Genomic DNA, 17,768 nt, shown 5'->3' on the forward strand with positions numbered 1-17,768 from the left:
TGACTGGGAAAGCGTGGCTGTTGTTTTTGAATATGGGAATGCTCATTACCGTGAAAAAAAAACCAAGCATTTATTAAAGCACCCTTTGAAAACAGCGAAACAAAAGTTGAAAGCGAGGTCAATTGAGACAGAAAGGTGCATTTTGAGGGTTTATGTTAAAACAAATTAATTGTGTGCTGTCATTGAAATAAAAAGTCTCAAATTCAGATTTTAGTTTAAAAAATCCATGTATTCAACCTAAAAAATTGCCTTTGGGGTTTTGTGCTCAGGAAATTAAAAAAAAAACAAACAAACCAGAAATAGGTGAGGGAAAAATCTAAAAGTTATGTGGTGTTGACCAAGCATTCAGGCGCACGGACTCCTGAAATTCGCAAGGAATCGCAGTTACCGGCTTCCATATAGGACTCTTCTGGGATCTCGGGGTTCCCGGCCCACCACACTTCCTCCCTGCCCATCCATTTAACTCCAAAAAGAGTTCGAGCGACCATGCAAGGGAGGAAACGAGACAAGCCCCTAAGCCCTGGCCGCCGAGTTGGCCATACGTCTCGAACCTGTACTAAGGCGCTCACCTGGACTTCGCGGACAGTCCCAGCAGAAGAGCTTACCCCGTGGGCTAAGGTACTGTTGGTATTTGGTGGGGGTAAATTAGAGTCTCTTATAGGTACTGACTGACAGCAAGCTTTGGGAAAATAAAAGTCACCAGTGGGATTCGAACCCACCGTCTGACGATCTGATAACCACGATCTTAACCATGTGGCAATTTCAGAGAATTGCTTTTGGCCGTTCATATTTACGGAGATAACAAAACCATTAACCAAGTTATACCGCCCACAGAAAATTTGTCCGCCAAGCTCATTAATAAAAGTTATAAACTCAAAATAGTCCATATTAGAGAGTCCTGAGAGCCGTGAAATCGAGGAATTGGAGAAATATGACACTGAACCTTCAACGTGGACTGTGGTCTTGCAATTATGAGCAATTTGGGTGCAGTCGGGTCCGAAAGTGGCACTATTTGGCCGTTTTTCAGAGGGACGGTTTTTCAAAATGGCCACTTTTCTGGGCAGGGACATTTTCTTCATTTTAGGGGTGGTCTGCTTCTGGTGAAAATCTCTCAAAAATTCAGTGGTCACCCCCCCCCAAATTTGAAAGGAAAATGAAAGGGGACATATCGATCATCGTTTTTTTGTGCAGCCTGGACACCTGTCAGAGTTGTAAATATTTTTTAAGGACTCTGCCTCCAACCAGCGTGGATGAGCACTGAGGACAGTATTAAAATGTATCTTAGGCCCATGAGGACCAGTATCACGTGGGTTCTCCTTTTGCCTATAGGTACCATCATCGAATTTGTTCCCTAACGCTGGAGCCTTACGTTTCATGTTCATGCTCTGTAGTATTACAATGCCTTCCACAAAATCGAAAGTTTTCAGAACAAACTTTCAAACCTCAAAAACAAACTCTCACGCGCTGTGCGTGTTTATATAACACACTGCGGTACTTTTGTAGGCCTTCGAATTTTCTGTAGGCCCCTGAATTTTTGGAACGTGACTGGTGCAATGCCCACTGGGCGTATTGGATAATCCAGCCCCGTAGGAGTGTATGGAAGCGAAGCAGCTGAGCTCTCGTGTTAGGTTTCCGTCTTGAGAATGTGCATTCTTTTGTTAGGCCAGATTTCTGCTCCTTCATGAAAGGCAGAACAGCTTTCATTACACGGGCTGGACCCCAGAAATTAACATCCATCAGAGCATGAGAATGGTCCAGCGATGGTTGTGGCTCTTTGAAGAAGATGTTATCCATATTACAGAAAAAATCACCAAAAATCCTGAAAATGGAAAAACAACAAAATTGAAATCAGATAATGTGGTACAAAAAAGTAAGTATAGAATTGTATAATTGTGAAAAATACATTAAACGGGTCCTTAAATTACTTGAGACAAGCCTATGCCGACTTCGGCTTTTCCTTTGCTAGATTTCATGAGTGCTGGTGGAATTATCGTACCGACTACGTCGATTCTACCGTTGTTCCGTACAATCTCGTCAACTAGTGTCTGGATGGTTTCTGCCTCGGTGACATCAACCTCCCGAATGAATAGGTTCTTGTTGACTGAGTTGCCGGCGGCTGTTTCCAAATTGCCCTTCTCCGTCAGCTTCAGCACGGTGGCGTAAACCTATACGTGATTTTGTTAACTTTTAGCAGTTTTAACCACAGTCCCCTTTTCCAATCATGATGGTGTATATGAAAGGATGTCCCTTTTCGTTCTAAAACTCATCAAGTATTCATTCATCATTATATGGATCTCATTGCTTGCAGTAGCAGCGTATGTGCTGCACGGCTACCTTTATCAGTTTTCTATAGAAAGTTCTTTGTGCAAACTACAACCGCATTTCGAGTAGCATTTGACTCGCATAATTATGAAATCAAAAACACTTTTTTTTGCTCAGCCAAAATCTGATGTAATTAAAAATCATAAGTTGAAAGTAGATTAGAATATTTGGCTGCATGGCTGCCGCCCTTTTGAATGCGATTAAAATGTTTGTTCTCAAAAATGAAACTAAAAGGCCAGGCAGCCATGGAAGGTTTGAAATCATTTGGTATAGAGATGTGGGGATACAAATAAAGAAATAAAGAGCACGCTTCACAAAAAATAACTCCTTACACGGGATGGAGCTTCATTTCTACAGTCTGCAAAATCTCAACTGCAGCAGATCCTTGAAGTCGTGCTTATAGAACGGGTGGCAAGATACACCGCTTCGGCCAAACCTATGCCAGATGAACAGCCTGTTATTAACGCCACGGTTGGCGCCATTTTCAATGGGGGTGACTCCTCTCTTCACAGCTCCACTGTGCAGTTTTCAGCCTTCTAAAGCCAAACTTTACACTTAATTATCATGGCTTAAATAAGGGGGATGTGGGCCGTACCCGAAGCCTTATCCTTCCCGTGCGTCCTCTGCTCAGAATGTGGTGTTAGTTTGCCTTGTTCAGTGTTTTATCTGCGACCGAACCCATTGAGTGCCCCTTCCAGAATAAGTTCCCCTGTGCAAGACATACCCAAATTACACCACTGTTGAGTAGCACTGCCTGGAAGTGTATAATAAGCCACTTGCGAGTTAAATTTGAATAAAATCTGGTACACTGTGTTATCTGATTGCACAGAAACGTAACAATTTGAATTCCCCAGACTAAAGATACTGTTGCTACACCTTGTGATTCGGGGCAAGCTTTTGCATAGGGACCACCATCTCTGGAATGGACTGGCTCCTTTGTGCCGTTCTTATCCATTGAGAACATTGTATTGTTGCAAGGCGTCTCTTATGTAACTAAGCAAAAGCTTGTCCCGAATCACGAGGTCATATGATGCAGGATATGGGGTGGAGAGACCCCCCCCCCGTCTTTGTGTTTGGGGATGTGTTAGGTAACAATAGTGTAGAGCGTGTATAGGGATTGGACATGGGGGGTTACCCATTGGCCTCATATCAAGAACAGTATTCACAAGGTATAGCAACAGTGGTTTTAGTATGGATAATTTTAGTTGTTATGTTCACGTGAATTTAAAGAACACAGTGTACCAGATTTTATTCAAATTTAACTCGCAAATGGCTTATTAGATTAATACGGGCTTTCACAATAGTGCGCCTCCAAGAGTTAGCAACGCGTTGACCAATCACAGAGCGCCAAATCTTTCGACCCTTTTCCAAACGCGCGTGGGGTCGACAGATTTCGCACACTGTAATTGGCCAACGCGTTGCGAACTCTTGGAGGCGTACTATTGTGAAACACCTGTATTAAATTAACATCTTCCTGACGCAAAGTACATGTACATCTTGAAAATAGTTTGCGGTACTCGCTGCTACATCTGACTTACACAGGCCAGCTGACCCCGACAGGATCAGTGGTCGAATGGTTAACACGTCTCCACTAGGAAACAGGAGGTCGTGGGTTTGAGTCCCACCCGAGCAAGCCTATGAATTTTTTCGCATGTTCTAGAGATACAACGTTTATCAATATACGTCAAGTAAGGGGAAAAAACCCGTAGGCCTAATTGAAAATATTTAGAGTACCAAAGTGTGACGCCACCGTGAACCACAAAATGTAGTGGAAATGAATGGAGTATGTGCGCCCTTTGGTTCACTCACTGGTTCTTGCGTTAATGCCTTGTACACACATAATGAGCCACTTCGTTATTCCAGCAGCGCATGCCCAGTGCAAGGCTTTATGAGAACAGCTACGCGCATGAGCAAAATAATCAGTCCTGCGTTTATAGAATGCCGAAGCGAATACGTCTCACGCACAATTACACATGCAGTGTGCAAAAGGGCATTAGCGCTAGAACCAGCGCGTGAAGCAACACGCGCGCATACTCCATTCCTTTGCACTGCACTTTCTCGTGCAGAGTGACGTCACACTTCGGTACTCAATATTGTGGCGGGACAACTGACACTTTTTTGTGGCGGACCAGCAGACTGGCCTGATCGGAGATAGAATTGACCTGGCCTACCCCACAAATATATTTATTAACCTTACGCAAGAATGAGCGGCTATCCAAACGCAAGGGGGGATATCAGTTAACGAACGGTGGACTATGCCTTAGGGGCTGTTCGTTTGGTGGAAGTTTACCACCGCTCTGTGATTAGGTAATTGATCCCAATGTCAATAGAGATTACACTTAATGTCAATACAAGTGATACAGGACTGACTAAATCTCACGGTGACCAGTGATTTCCAAGGCAATTATATGATTTGTTTATTCAATGTCAGTGCTCAGTTATCCTTTATATACAACAGCAATTAATTATATACACAATTATCCTCACAGGGAGGTAGTCCTACGTGGTCAACTGCACCACGAACGTGATTAATAAGCCTTATCCTTAACCTACACCAGCATAACCCTCACGGTGATCAGGGTAAACCTCACAGCGATCAGGGTAACCCTCACAATAACCAGGTAACCCTCACAGTGATCAGGGTAGCCCTCAAGTCTAAATAAATAATCTACTGATGGCTTATAACTGATAAGTCTTGGCCACACAAGCAACTACAATCTTCGTAACTGTACAACACAACAGGGTAGACTTATACAACAATAATCTATACTGCCTCACGAAGCAACACAGTTCCAAAACTGCAACAAGGTTTCAGGTGACTTAAATAACCCTCACCCACTTCAAGTTATTATAGTAAGTTGATTAAGAAGGCGATTATAATAGTCCTCACTAGACTCTAACGGAAACCTGCACCCGGTAAACCTCAACGAGGAAAGCAAGCTCCCAGACCAGGACCGCAACCAACCATCGCTATGCCAACAAGCATGGAACAACGGCACACAATCCTTCTAGTCTAAGCTTCGCTAATTCCCCAATTAACTGGTTCGCTCGGGTTCCCTAACCCTGTAATCTACCGCTTCTTAAATAAACGAGACTGTCTAACGATTCCCAATCTTCAAAGAGATCTGATATAATCGGCAGTTCCGGCAACTGAGAACAAGCACCACACTAACCGATCGCACCAGGTACACTTCAGGTAGATCCCCAACCACCAGCGGTCGCACGTCCGATTTACTCTCGAAACTCAGAATACAACACAACTCCACAGAGCTCTGGTTAGCACGCTGCCATCTTGAGAAGTCCCAGCAACCCACGCAGCCAGCGCCCAGACCTAAGGTAATGCGCGCCTCTGATTGGTTGCCGCGTGCATGTTTAATGCATGAATTGGACGCGTCTGAATTATTAATGACCCAGACTAAACACAAGTCTGCGCAGCTACCCTGTTTCGCCACAATATGTCTGTGGTCCTATCGGTGCGGCCTTCCGTAAGGCGCCTTTCCATATGTGCGTCATCACTTTTTTTAGGGTCGAACGTAACGAACACATATGTTATGTTAATGGGTCGATTAAGTTATGCCCATGAAAGTGAAACGCGTGAACGCATCGTGTACGCAACGCATCCAAACAACGTACATAAATTAAAGGCGCTGGTAAGCTGAGTCAAGCGTGCGCTCTGTTTCTGAACGACCTTTGGTTTTTGACATACCGAACTAGCTCAATGTGCACGTGACATATTCCTCCATCCACAACCAAACTTGAAAAGCGGGTATGTAGCCGAGGACAGTAAAGCCTTGACCAAGTCGGGATCCTCTGTGGCGTTTGGGTAAACCATAAAGCAATAAAAACTAGAGCGCTGACTCACGTACAAATTGATGCTGCTGGCCGCATCCACGTTTGTGCACAAACCTAGGGAAAACTCATTTTGTACGGCTTTGTACGGCTATTTGCATATAAAATGTGTCTGTATTCTAAAGCGACACTTCAACGAAGCCGAAAGGCAAACAACCTGAGGGCACAAGCAGTAAATGAGTGTTCCACTTTGCTCTGCGCTAATAAAACTCAAACGCGTGCTCATATGTGCTGCACATGAATTTAACCGTGTCTTTTTTAATCAGATTTTATCGTTACCCGATACGGACGGCCTTTCTCGGATGTTAGGGAAACATTCGTTTTAAGATAATCAGCTTTGGATGTAAATAAACTATTCACCATGGCCGATACCAAAAGAAATACTTCACTGAAGAATGAGTCATGTTCAAGTGCTGAAGCCGATGTCTCCCAAATGGCTTGGCGCATCGGTCAAGTTCAGTGTAAAGGTGACGTAAGGGATCCAGTGAAAATGTATCTCCTTCTATTCAGGAATGAGCTGGAAAGCTTTTTCTTTTTTAATCCCGTTCATTGCTTCCAGGGAAAAATATTCTTATTGCTTTTCAATCTCACCATTTCTGCTAATAACAATACCTCTGTTATATTAATAACCTCCTCTTCGAAAAAAAATCAGGGGTAAAATTAATGAGCATGTTTGGGATTGTCGTATGTGTTATTATTTTCTCGTAATGGCAAAGCACCAGGTGTACTCAGGCGAGGTGACAGTGATTTTTAAACAATGGTATTAGCTGTTATGCTGTCATCAAAGTGATAACGGGAGATCGTTGGGGTGACTTTGGGATGGACATGGATATTTACCATTAATGCCAACCAAGCACTGCTGCTGGTACAACGTCGTCACAGGCTTGCACAAAAAAGCGCGGACATACAATGCGGGACCAGGGGAAAGCACGTGATTGTTGTTTGTAAATTGGTTATTTATTTTAAGTAATTTCTTGTAAAATGTTTTTTGTGTTTTTGTGTGTGTGTTTTACTATTTACCTTTCGATAAGAAAATGTTGTTTGCCCTTAATTTGCATTTTTGGTGATATTCATTTTAGTGACATATTACTTCTAATTTTTTTTATTTAATTTTTTAATAATCTGTTTCGTAAATAGTTTTTAATGTTAGTTTTGTGTTTTATTATTTAACATTTTTCGTAAGAAAATGCTGTTTGTTCGTAATTGTTTAGTTTTGTTAAAATTAATTTTGGCCCTTTGGGCCGCCCTTACAGGACCTTGTTTGCAAATATGAATAGATGCAGGCGTGCGATGATTGCACAGTGACCAATCTCAGCTAAGTATACACAAGCAAAATGCATCAACTTGAACTGGCAAGGATGTTTGTAAAATGGCGGACCCTCCGAGACGACTGCAGCACGACAAATTGTCTTATTGCTTGAATTCTGCTGCAGATAAATTAATGTTTGGTGATTTTCGTGCCGAGCAACGGCAAACCTTAGAATACTTTTTGGCCGGGTCATGACGTTTTCCAACAGGCTACGGGAAATCTGTTATTTTTCAAGTTGCACCTTTCTGTTTGGAGCTCCTCAGACTAGATACAAAGCTAATAGCGTTAGTCATTTCTCCTCTGACGGCTTTGATACAGGATCAAGTTGATTCGTTGGCTGCTATTAGGGCATTGAAGCTGCATGTTCGGCCAAAGATACACCTTCACCAATCAGACGAAGAATCAGCCAAGGGAAGTATCCCTCTGGTGTTTGCCAGCCCTTGGCTAGGCAGGGCGATCTTGTCCGGTGATGTGTAACCGCGAAATTTGTGCGGTATATTCGTTGACAAAAGTCACTGTGTGAAAAAATGGCGAGTCATCCCACGAAGCTGCACTGCATTAAAAATAATGGTCAACCCGTCTGAATCTAGATCAGTCTGACCACTGGAACACTTCTATTGCGAAAATTGAATACTTGTACATGTACTAGCAATCCCTGCCAGTCTATCGTTTGGGAAAGAGTTCCATATAAGAAGTTCACTCACTTTCCTCTGTATTGACTTACAAGCCACTAGATAGCAATTACATGTTATGAAAGTCAATTTAGCATTTCTTAGAAAACACTGGGAATTTGTCAGACCAGTCTCATAGGGTTGTATACAGGGTGTTGAGTGAACTTCTTATGTAGAACTCTTTCCGCTTTTTTATTTTTTGCAATGCGAACCCTATTGGTAAAGAGGATTCTGACATGAAAATAGGTTTTAAATATTTGGACAAACTTTGCCTCTCTTTAAATTGTCGAGGCAAGTAAATTAAGCATGGGGAACATACTGTCTTTGAAGTATGTATAACACTGGTGACATCAGATTTACAAGAACTGAATTAAGTTCCTGGATTAACTGAAGCAAAGCCTCACCTTCAGAGCTCCGTGTTCTGTAGGACAATCTTTTAGGTCTGTTAACATCTACATCACAGATAATGCACCGACTTGAAATTTCATCACTTGTGCGTACTACTGCAATGGCGGGCTTCGCGGGAATTATACCTCGCCATGTTTGCTACACAGCATGTACATATACTGCATGATACTGCGAAACACACCACATGGGTCCATACCGATGTGGCAGTTGTCACTTGATTTGAATTTGTCAATGCAAAACTGGAGGTCGCCAACCAGGTCTGTATTGCAACCGAAAAAGCCATATAGCGTTTGTCCAGTAATTGAAATCGTTGGGAAAAAAATCAATCACAATCAGTAAAGCATAGCAAAGGCGAGCTCGATCTCCGATTATTCTGATCAGCTGGCAAAGTAAATTGACTTGTCATGTAAATGTATTGCAGCTTGTGAATTCAGTTAACCTTTCACCTTACGACCAACTTGAATTATGCGGTTACTATGGAGCAATGACCAATCCAAAAGGGTATTTAAAACATCGGCTCTTGTCATTATTATAATGAGCACCGCCCAAACAATATAGCTTCCGCGGACGGTTGCACCATACCTCGGCGTTCGTCCTGGTTTCCGGACCAGCAGATTTGCATTGTTCTTAGGCCGCTTACGGAAGCGTATAAAGGCCACTTGCAAAAAACAAATTTGAGATACTAGCTCGCCCCGGCGATTTACCTAAAACTAGTTCAACTCACTGCATATTAAGACTCAGGTCTGGATACCAAACCCGATGATTCCAACTACTCTTCTTATCAAGGGTCCTGTATCACCCAACGTCCACGTAACCAACACTCCCCCGGATTTCTGGGAATAGACGAACCATTCCGAACTTATCCTGTCCATATTAAATCCAGTTTAACGTCAACACTTTTTATTTAATGCTCCTTAAAACTATGAAAATTGTTACAAAGTTTAAAGTTGGTAGCCAAATGAAAGGGGAGAGGAAAAAGACCACTCGGATGGTATCGTAAATATTCGGTCATTTCTGGCCGCGTCTGCTCCAAGATTTTTGTCAACTGTCCGTGGTATACCGGTTGGAGTATGCCATCCACTACAAAGTAGAATTAGGTTTTAAAAATTGGAACATTTTTTGTTAAATTTATTGCATTTTAGTTTTAAATTCAATATGGTTTAAGCGAACGTCATTTTTAAAAAGCTCAAACTAAATAAAATCTTAAGGATCTCATTCCTTTTTTTTACATTCAGACTCGAGTGAATTTTTAAAGAGCGAATGAATTTTCATACATACAACGTAATCTTTAGGATTGAATGGATTTTAAAGTTCGAAATTCTTTAATTTTTTTTACAACGTAACGGCTTATGTATTTACAGAAATCTCGCTTTATCCGAATTAAGAAATAAAAAACTCGCCTCGGAAAGATAGTAACTCGCCGCAGCGAGATAGTATCTCAAAAAACTTTTTCTGCAAGTGGCCCTTATACACTTGATTTTGCGAAGTACAGTATGTAGGTATGTACGTGCGCGGGTACATGTACGTACTGGGTCATCGAGCGGCTGGTGCGCGCTGCGTTGCGCTGCGATGAATGACGAACACCTTGACCAAGACTACCACCAGCCCCGGCGCACCAAACGCAGGCGCACGGCCGGGACAACGCTTCCAACATGGCGCAAGCCATATAATTCGCGGGTGCGCCACCACCTCCGCCGGAAACCACGGCGAGGCGGACGGGGCACCTGTGGGTTTAAGTGTAAAACAATGTTGACTTTGTAAAAAGAAAGGGAATATCTCATCTATGAGGCAATACAAATGTTTACATACTGAAAGAAATGGTTTATTGAGTAACAAAGTGGAAATGTTACAGTGAAGTTATGAAGTCGTTGTGCGTAAGTTCGTTTGTATGTTTGTAGTATTACCAAATTATCATTGTAGTAAAAGTTATCATATGTTACTAAATAATGTATAATCTAAGATGTGACTGGTAAACTCTCAGAAGAAATTCCAAAGACCATGACGTAATTTGCCCTTATACCATACCACTTTAATGACAAATTGTGACTGACAGCAAGTCTAACAGTGCTGTTATAGTGTGCGTAGTAACCTTGACTGTGTGGTTCAATCTGCAATCAACAATACGGTACAACAAATGCAATAACCATCTGCCTATGAACTGGCTTAAAAAAATCCTCATAAATATGTGAAGTGAAGTAAGTATACTGGACGGTTTACAATCCAAAACAAAGCCTTGAGTCAAAATGAGCATCTATCAAGAGTAAAAAAATGTGTCTTAATTATTTGTTTTGCGATTCGATACGTGGGATCTGAGATATGGGTGTTGGAAAGCATATGTTTGTAAAATTTAGACCGTTTGCTTCTGTGTAAGTCGAGGTGCGCTTGTCGAGTATATAATATTTTGGATTAACTTCAATTTGACTTTTAATGTTGCCAGAATATAACTTTAAAGCCGGTCTCAGTGCCCATCGGATACACTGCTGGTCGTTGTTTTGGATGTTTATGGTTGCTTTTATGTGCCCCAATTGCGCAGGTAATGGAATATAAGTCGCACGCATCGGGTTGTATTTAACCACGTTGATGTAAAAAGCGACAACTTTATCAAAGATCCATCCCGACCCTCGTTGTGTATGAGCCTCCAAGTCCTCTATCTGTTTTTGCCTCTGTTCTGCGAGTGCCTCTTACACGTCGGCTTTCCTTACGACCAATTTATTTTCGCTCGGAAAGGTAAATACGCCCAAGTCAGTTTTTTTTCGTCAAAAGGTCAAGGTGAATGAAGTGGGAATCCCCGGCGCGAGTGGTGGAAAGGGGTGAAAGGGGGTAAAAGCGGAGGTGGCGCAGAACTGTCTATTTCCTTACTACTGCCATCTCATGTGGCTTGTTAATGAAAGATAGAACAGCAATTGGGTATTATCTTACAACTTTTTCCTGCGGTTTCTTTGCGGATTTAATGGTTTAAGGGTGCAGAGGACATCCGTGTAGGAATTATAAGACCTGCATCCACAAAATCCACATGTCTAGACTTAACAGGTAAAAATGCATAGGCCTACTTACCGCCCAGGTTAAGAAACATGTTATTAATGAATAACTAAGTATTATAGTTATCAAAAAATAACACTGACTTACTTTTAACTCATTAGATATTATTTATATTACAAAACGACCTTTCTCAAAACACTGAGCAATAGCTACTACCAATTCTATAACAGTACAAGGCCACGGTAGAAGAAGATGTTCACTTAATCCAAATGTTCGTTATGATGGTGTTTATTATAGTCTCTAATGTACCTTTCAACCAAATCCAAAACGACCTAAAACATACCAACCACATCAGCCATTTTTGAGATCTTAAACTATCGCACAGTAAAATCCATCCGACCCATCAAGTCTTCCAACTATCTTATTGTTATTATTAAAAAAAAATACATCTTGAAAATATCTTATTGTAGCGGACGTCCATCACTTATTCTAATGAAGATGACTCAGAAGCGAAGATTTCTTATGAATCCTAGAGGGCGTTGAGCCATTATGTACTTGCTTGCACGTTTTGCATTTCGCTGAAGTTCGTCGAAGAATTCCATTGACTTTTGTTTGAATTTTTTGATACGCCCAATGTTATGAGTGCACGTTTTGGGTTACTTGTAATTACAGGTCATGTGTTACAGATTAAGATGTATAAGGAGGGAGATACATGTAGAAATAATCATTTTGGGCACCATAAACATCAAGTTTATAAATTTGGCATTTCAGACCATGCGGTAAGTTCCACATATGTGCACGTATAGCGTATTATGAATAGGATGATTTTGCATTGAGTTTGGATATTTAATGTTGAAGTATGTACCTGCTTGAAGAGTTGAATTTGGAAGATAACTTTGACATTTGGTGTGATATGGTTGTGCTAAAGAGTATTTCAGGGCATGCTTTAAAAAGATCCACTATAAAATTTAACGAAAAAGAGATGTCAAAGCTTCTCACCTTGAAGAGTTGCAGCACTTACGTTACAGATGTAATTGGGACAGGATGGCAGCATTAACAGGTGCAAAATTAAAACAACTTTCAACATCATCGGAACAAGATTTTTCTTCTTAAGCACTAAGGGAAGAGTTCTAAGTAAAATCAAACTTCGTATTCATTTCAAAACCCCAGTGAATAATGCAGGTATCTATGATATGGATAACATGTTCTTCAAAGAGCCACAACCATCGCTGGACCATTCTCATGCTCTGATGGATGTTAATTTCTGGGGTCCAGCCCGTGTAATGAAAGCTGTTCTGCCTTTCATGATGGAGCAGAAATCTGGCCGTATCATCAACACTACAACTGAAGCTGGCATAACACGTAAGAAATGCACATACTCAAACCAGAAAACTAAAACCAGAGTTCAGCTCCCCTAATTTATATGCTCCTATGGGGCTGGACTATCCAAGACGCCCAGTGGGCATTGCACCAGTCGCGCGCCAAAGATTCAGGGGCCTACGGAAGTACCAGAGTGTGTTATACAAACACGCTCAGCACGTAAAAGTTTGTTTTTAAGCTTTAAAAATTTGTTCTGAAAACGTTCATTTTTGTGGAAGGCATTGTAGTACTACAGGGCATGAACATGAAATGTAAGGCTCCGGTGTTAGGGAACAAATTGATGATGGTACCTATAGGCAAAAGGAGGACCTACGGGATACTGGTCCTTATATGGGCTTATACGTTACGAGTTAATCTGTTTCTGAGTATCATCCGCGTCGGTTAGAGGCACATGCAGTCTTTAATTCACGCGTTCAAGAAAAATGCCTACACAACAGTAGTAGCGTGACCCCGGGGCACAGAGAAGTACGGGTTGGCGGGTGGGGGGGGCATATGTGCCCCTCCAGAAATTACTTTAGCTTCACAACTGCACAATATAAAGGGGACCTGAAAAGATGATGCATGCTCTCATATTTTCCCTTTTAAAACCGTGAGACGAACACGTTTTTAATTGTGAAGCTTAAGTTGTAAGCTGTTGAGGGTACGGTATACTTCGGTTGGAATATTTGTTTCTACTGATCTAAACTCAAACTCTGCCAGCCAATTGATATAGTATAGACAGATATCAGCAGCAAGACCGACTTATTACACGATCCACAGACGTGACAGACTGTCGGGCTAGCTGCACTGATGGAGTTATAGTGCGACTGTGACCATCCGATCGGCCGACCAACTATCAATGATCCAGTGATCAATTAGCAATTTCAATAAACATTGAGCTAGATTACTATATTTGTCGTTTTATTTTGTGGTATTTAGAACTGGTAGGTCTCTATAAAAAGCAGTAATATTTATTGTTTCCAGGATGTAAAATATAACGTTTACAAAAGCCATTTTATTACTTTTCTATTCCTTGCCATACAGCAACGCCCTTTATAGGTTTCTACGGGGCGACCAAGTTTGCCTTGGAAGGGTTGTCTGAGAGCCTTGCGTAGGTTCTCCGCAAAGCCTACAACATCAGGTAAACTCAGATTCCTGTTTGATAATCCTTGAAAAATAATTGGTTTTATAGGTTGACACGTTGCAGTCCAACACTGCCTCTTCCGTGAAAACGTCACTTGGAAACTAGCCTATCAGTCGTTTTCCAAAAATGCTGAGCCCTTTTTCTTTCAAGGAGCGGCTTTTAAGGGTTGTGCATTCTTTCCTATCCAATTTTATCAAATGCAAATGGTGTGTACATATACATAAGGCGAGGAAGCCTGTTTTGGAGATTTTGTTTTCGTTTTGTTTTTGTTTTAAGAACAAAAATAAACAGCTAGAGTATCATTTGATGCTTTTCTTTGTAATTCCCAAGACAAGTTTTGCCCCATATTTTTATTTATCTTTATTATCGTCATGAAGGGGTGCAGGGCAAAACTGTGAATGGAACAGAGGAAAACATAATTATCTGTTGTAACAGCGGAAAAATATGGTCTTTGTGTATGTTATTGTATCTTATTTATTGTATGTTATTTGCAAAAGAGTCGTCTTTTTTGAGCCTGGGGCGGTCGTCTCCCCGGCTGTAGCAAGCGCTTTGGACCCAGCATTTAAGCCAGAGTATGTGACTCATAGTTGGAATGACACCGCCAAAGATATGTTTGCTATGTTCTGGGAGAAAGACATGAAGCGACTGATGATGCAAAACCAGACGACAGAGGAGGTAGCGTGTGTGATGGAGGAGATCATTCTGTGCGAAGACCCTCACCTTCGCTACCAGTCCAGTCAGACAATAACCAAGCGAGTGGCCATAAAAGTAAAGGACGGGTGACTCTGCTTTCAAAGCGTTCCAGACAATGCAGTGAAGCGGTACAGTTGTCCTCCGTGTATTTTTATTACAGATAGCCAAATGGAAACTGTCATGCAGCCCTCAACCGATCTACCGACCCCAAAATCTTGAAATCTCCGAACAGTTTCCCCTTTTAAAAAAGCGGATTATTCGTGATTTGCTGTTGTCGAGACAGTGGTATCGTATGCCGAACGGCATAGTACGGGTGCACATGCATTTCCTATGCCAAGCTCATTTTGTTTGAACAGCGATTTGTTTTCGAATTTGTGACACAAGTACAATACCAGGCACCCTGATTGTGTTTTACCCGTTTCAGCCCCTACGTCACATCAAAGGGTTTTGCAAAGATTTCTCGCCAACTGAACCCGTCGCTGTGTTGCGGGACTTTGTATATCGCTATACATGCCTTGCTGAATACAAAATTTATAAACAAGGGTTCAATTTAATATTTTAATAAGAAAGCTAGCTGTTGTGTGCACTATCTACTATGTATGTCCCCCACAAAAACTCTTTGACTGACCCCCTGCCCTTTTTTCATTTGAGGAAAAACAAACCAATTTTTGTCCTTCAATTGGCCTGCATATTTCGTCCATGCTTTGTAAATCACTAACGGAGTTGTGCGAGATTTTAACCGCAATTATTTACTGAGCATTAATACGCATGTACACAATAATGAGTTAATCGAAATTGCATCACTTAAAACAGTCAAGAAAAGAGTCAAGCAGATTGCACGCGAAGGCATAATAGTTACTATCATACAGACAACAAAAAGAAAGAACACAAAGAAAGAAACAAATGTATTATATACAAATGTTTTGACAAGAAAATTTGTACTATTTAGTTTGTTTAATTTTATCAATACAACAAAAGGTGAAAATATTGATTTTCCTTATGCATGCTGTAGGGCTTAATCTCTCAGAATATCTATAGGTACCGGATTGAGAAACTGATATAATGTTATTTATCACTGACCGTTAGGGTTATTTTTGTTTTGCAGCAATAAAGAGAAATTTCTTGTAACTAAAAAGTGGCCATGACAGTGTGTCGTTCTTTTATGATGTACTTCTTCGTGCACATATCTTTGTTCTGTCCTCCAGCCTCAGGGGCGGATCAAGAGGCAGGCTGGAGAATTTTTTTAATGTTTAATTTTGCGGACAAACGGACACAATGACAAAACTTTACATGAGATACATTATTTAGAATGGTATTGGTGCACTTATCATTGTACACTCTGATTATTTTATTATTTTCACTATTTTTCTTTTACCTTTTGTCTCAGAGAAGGGGTGGTCCAATCCCTCCCCCTCCCCATCTACGCCTGGACCTTCATATTTTCTTGTGAAATTTGCATTCGGATCTTGTGTTCTGAGCTGTACACGTCATCAGTATTTTCAAGCTACATAATCAGCGGCGTGTCAGACTTTTAGTGTTGGGGTAGATTCAAAAAGAGAAGGCGGCCTTGGGCTTATTCAACATGATGTTGGGGAGAAATGATATCAAGAACCTCACTCAAAAACCCGTTGGGGGGGCACGTTTTCCCCATCCTCCCGCCCACTGCCACAGTACATACATACAGTTACCCACTGTACCTCTCTTTATTCTTCTCCGCCACTGCATGACATCCAAACAATAGAGTTACAGGTATTTCAAGAGGAATTCTTGCAGCTATCATGCAGTATACTTTGCCATTTTGTTTGTGTTGACATACGTACTTGCTTTATCGAATTGGCGGAATACAAGGCAACCTTCACTCTAATGTGTATCACAACCAAACGAGGGGCACCGGTAAACAGGTTTCCTCGTGATGTTCCTTTGGAGAATTCTTCATGCCGAACGGGTTACATAAAAAGGTTTACCAGACTTTGAAAAAAAAAAACTTAAGAAGCAAGAAAAACAAAAGTACATTTAAAGAGTCATCCGTGAAAGAGAAAACATTGATGAAGTACATTGCAAATTAAAACTAACGCTGTGGATTGGGTTGCGAGTTTTTGTGAAAAGAATTATATTTCATATTCACACTCATATTTCACAACGAGTGAAAAAACTCCCACTTGTGTAAAAGGCGTGAAGAATCTTTTCCCACCTGCGCTGCGGGGAAACCTGTGAAAATCTGTTCCCACAGGTGGAGATTTTTCCCACTTGTGAAAAAAAGTGAACTTTTCTTCCCTATTATTAATTAAAGAAAAGTGTGGACATTTTCCCCATGGTGAAAAAAGGTGTGAAATATTTTCCAGCTTCTGAAATAAATAGTGAAATAAATGCATTAATAGTTAGTCACGAAGGTCACTTTTTACCAGAGAAAAATTGTGTTGTCAAAAAACCTGTGTTTTTTGCAAATGATTAAAGTTGATATACTGACCTTAGACAAACAGACACGCACCCAAGTAAATGCGACTATACCTCAGCTTATTTATTGTACTAGTATGAATCCTCAAAAGTCCAGAAATCACGTGTAGTGTCAACTTTAAAGATCAGCTCAGGTCACCTTGCAAAGCCAGTCAAGGGAACAATGAGTCAGTATGCGTGAGTTTCAATCGCACCGGATAACCTGCAGTCAAGGTGCCATGAAGCATTCTCAAAGTTACTATATTTCAGGGCTGTAAACCTATTAGACTTTTATCAAGGCGTCCTGACGAGAATGAGCAGGAGCAAGAAAATCAGGCACTCATCATGAGTCATATGAAAGGGCTGCATAGCACCGTGATCAGAATATTGACAAAGAATATCACATATAACCAGTGCTCTGAAATAAGTAATTGCCGAGCTTTCGGTAACTGAGTACCTTCTTCAGGGTAAGCATACTGAGTATAGAGGGACTTTTTATCAGAAACAACTTGGTCGTTAACAAACCTGTGTTTTTTGCAAATAATTAAAGTAGATATGCTGACCTGAAATAAACAAACACGCCCCTAAGTAAATGCGACTT

The 17,768-nt window shown here is 41.1% G+C and overlaps 1 pseudogene; it reads left to right on the plus strand.

The window, feature by feature from the left end:
* The first annotated feature begins 10,128 nt into the window (after nucleotides 1-10,128).
* Nucleotides 10,129-15,590, plus strand: LOC147800679 (retinol dehydrogenase 8-like; annotated as a pseudogene).
* Nucleotides 15,591-17,768: the final 2,178 nt, after the last annotated feature.

Source organism: Acanthaster planci, linkage group LG01 (assembly GCF_054643075.1).
Source record: "Acanthaster planci isolate LZ-2023a linkage group LG01, COTS_SCS, whole genome shotgun sequence".
NCBI classification, from domain to species: Eukaryota; Metazoa; Echinodermata; class Asteroidea; order Valvatida; family Acanthasteridae; genus Acanthaster; species Acanthaster planci.